Below are 3,926 nucleotides of genomic sequence, written 5' to 3' on the forward strand. Positions count from 1 at the left end.
CTGGTCATAAAATTAGAATATCATGAAAAAGTTCAGTAATTCTTGTCAGTAATTCCATTCAAAAAGTGAAACTTGTATATTATATTCATTCATTACATATAGACTGATATATTTCAGATGTTTGTTTCTTTTAATTTTGATGATTATAACTGACAACTAATGAAAACCCCAAATTCAGTATCTCAGAAAATTAGAATATTGTGAAAAGGTTCAATATTGAAGACACCTGATGCCACACTCTAATCAGCTAATTAAGTCAAAACACCTGCAAAGGCCTTTAAATGGTCTCTCAGTCTAGTTCTGTAGGCTACACAATCATGGGGAAGACTGCTGACTTGACAGTTGTCCAAAAGATGACCACTGACACCTTGCACAAGGAGTGCAAGACACCAAAGGTCATTGCTAAAGAGGCTGGCTGTTCACAGAGCTCTGTGTCCAAGCACATGAATAGAGAGGCGAAGGGAAAGAAAAGATGTGGTAGACAAATGTGTACAAGAAATAGGGATAACCACACCCTGGAGAGGATTGTGAAACAAAACCCATTCAAAAATGTGGGGGAGATTCACAAAGAGTCGACTGCAGCTGGAGTCAGCTGGAGTCAGTGTTTCAAGAACCACCACGCACAGACGTATGCAGACATGGGTTTCAGCTGTCGCAGTCCTTGTGTCAAGCTACTCATGAACAAGAGACAGTGTCAGAAGTGTCTCATCTGGGCTAAAGACAAAAAGGACTGGACTGCTGCTGAGTGCTCCAAAGTTTTAGTCTCTGATCAAAGTCAATTTTGCATTTCCTTTGGAAATCAAGGTCCCAGAGTCTGGAGGAAGAGAGGAGAGGCGCAGAATCCAAGTTGGCTGAGGTCCAGTGTAAAGTTTCCACAGTCAGTGATGGTTTGGGGTGCCATGGCATCTGCGGGTGTTGGTCCACTGTGTTTTCTGAGGTCCAAGGTCAATACAGCCATCTAACAGGAAGTTTTAGAGCATTTCATGTTTCCTGCTGCTGACCAACTTTATGGAGATGCAGATTTCATTTTCCAACAGGACTTGGCACCTGCACACAGTGTCAAAGCTACCAGTACCTGCTTTAAACCTGTTAACTGGCCGCTCCAAAATCACCAAAAACGCCTGAAAAAGCATGCCCAAATTAAATCAGCTGCTGTTCCTGAACTCTTTGGAGTACATGCAAAAGCTTGATCTCTTTGTGAAGAAGACAAGCTATATTTTTCATTTTTGCAGTCAAAAATGCTGCAACTGTAATGAGTATGTAGCTATTAAGTTTGGAACACAGAAAAATTTGACAATTTTTGCCTCGCCTAGATTTTTCCTGCTTGTTTTCATGTAACTACACACTGAGTGTAGAAGGTATGGATTGGAAAATATAACGAAGCTGTAGAATTAAGTCTTTTCAACGTGCATTTCAACTTTTATCAAGATAGCACAAAAACCTTCTGTTTTGTAAAGGTTTTTGTGTGTTGCTCTCAGGCGTGGTCTTGCATGTGCCATTTGGAGACTCCAAGTACCACATGTAAGCCAGCCTTTGTTATACAAACTTCAAATGGCTGTAACTCTTCAATGCTTCAACATACAGTCATCAATGAGGGCTCTAATCAAAGATACTACCCTGAGGAATCCTCTGCTATACACAAATTTACTGATAGTACAAATTAATTATAATTATAGACATATAAATCAGAGGTTGCCCTAATTTGTAAAAGAAGGAAAATGTTAGGCATTCATTTACAAAAAAACTTCAGTCTATTTTCAGTGATTCCTTTGCACACCCAAAATAAATAAATTGTATACTGACCGGACCCCTACCTCCGCCTTTGTGCAAGGAGGAACAGGAGGAGCACTGCCAGAGCCCTGCAAAATGACCTCCAGCAGGCCACAAATGTGCATGTGTCTGCACAAACGGTTAGAAACCGACTCCATGAGGATAGTATGAGGGCCCGCCGTCCACAGATGGGGGCTGTGCTCACAGCCCAACACCATGCAGGATGCTTGGCATTTGCCAGAGAACACCGGGATTGGCAAATTCGCCACTGGCACCCTGTGCTCTTCACAGATGAAAGCAGGTTCACATTGAGCACATGTGACAGAGTCTGGAGACACCGTGGAGAGCGATCTGCTGCCTGCAACATCCTTCAGCATGACCGTTTTGGCAGTGGGTCAGTAATGGTGTGGGGTGGCATTTCTTTGGAGGGCCACACAGCCCTCCATGTGCTCGCCAGAGGTAGCATGACTGCCATTAGGTACCGAGATGAGATCCTCAGACCCCTTGTGAGACCATATGCTGGTGTGGTTGGCCCTGGGTTCCTCCCAATGCAGGACAATGCTAGACCTCATGTGGCTGGAGTGTGTCAGCAGTTCCTGCAAGATGAAGGCATTGAAGCTATGGACTGGCCCGCCCGTTCCCCAGACCTGAATCCGATTGAGCACATCTGGGACATCATGTCTCGCTCCATCCACCAACGTCACGTTGCACCACAGACTGTCCAGGAGTTGGAGGCTGCTTTGGTCCAGGTCTGGGAGGAGATCCCTCAGGAGACCATCCGCCACCTCATCAGGAGCATGACCAGGCATTGGAGGAAGGTCACACAGGCGCGTGGAGGCCACACACAATACTGAGCCTCATTTTGACTTGTTTTAAGGACATTACATCAAAGTCGGATCAGCCTGTAGAGTGTTTTTCCATTTTAATTTTGTGTGTGACTCCAAATCCAGGCCTCCATTGGTTAATAAATTTGATTTCCATTGATGATTTTTGTCTGATTTTGTTCTCAGCACATTCAACTTTGTACAGAACAAAGTAATCAATGAGAATATTTCATTCATTCAGATCTAGGATGTTATTTGAGTGTTCCCTTTATTTTTTTGAGATATATATATATATATATATATATATATATATATATATATATATATATATATATATAAACAGGTGGATGTCTTGTATCATGTTCTTTTCAGGGTATGTCACTGTATTTACTGATCTTTCATGGCCATCTACTGGATGAAGAGCAAATTGAAAAATAAACAAAAAAAAGAAGTGTGAAAATTAATGCCACAGAAAATATCAATGCACTGTGTAAAAATGCTGCAATTATTTAAGAAAATATCAAATCTAATATTTATTCATTATTTAAATTATTTTCTTATTTATTTTATTTTAATTTTTCTGTTTTGATTTGCCCACCTCTACAGACTCCTTTACCTTTGTTTTCACCATAATTTCTGCTATGGATGCCGGTCAGGGTTCTAAAGTAAGAAAAAGCAGGTGGGAGAACCCTAGGTTCCCTCATGATGTAATCATTTTATTGTGAGCTCTAATGTGAGTATAGATTTTCTTTGTGGACATGCTGTGGTCAGCTGATCTGTGCTGGTTCTGAAGTTTCCTTTCTTCCTGTGGTTTTAGCAAACTGCAATCTCAAGTATGAAAACTGCATGTGAAGACAATCAGTCAAGTCTGAAAAAACAAAAAACAAACTCTTGAATCTCTTTAAATGTTTTAAAAGCTTGAAGAAGCCCTTGAAGTTATACTTTTGACATCTTTGCCGTTGCTATAAATGTTTTGTATTTTTGATATTTGGGAAGAAACTCGGACTCTATAGAACACTATAACAGCCACCAGGGGCGGTATTTCACCACTGAGGACAGGACAGGTGACCCACCACATCACCTTCACCACTAAAGAGAGTGTTGCATCATGGTCAATATAGTACCAGACTCATTTTTCTAAACATGAACTACAAATGCAACCATGTGACACACCAGCACACAGTGACAGGGTTTGTGTGTGTGTGTGTGTGTTTAGTGACCTGCTGTGCGTGCACTGTGTAGTAAGTTATGCGGAACTTGTTCCTCCTCCTCGGCATGTTGTTGCTTCCTATTTACTGAAACTCTGAAACAGGTTCGCGGCGATACTGCGCC

Source organism: Archocentrus centrarchus, chromosome 22, assembly GCF_007364275.1.
Source record: "Archocentrus centrarchus isolate MPI-CPG fArcCen1 chromosome 22, fArcCen1, whole genome shotgun sequence".
NCBI classification, from domain to species: domain Eukaryota; kingdom Metazoa; phylum Chordata; class Actinopteri; order Cichliformes; family Cichlidae; genus Archocentrus; species Archocentrus centrarchus.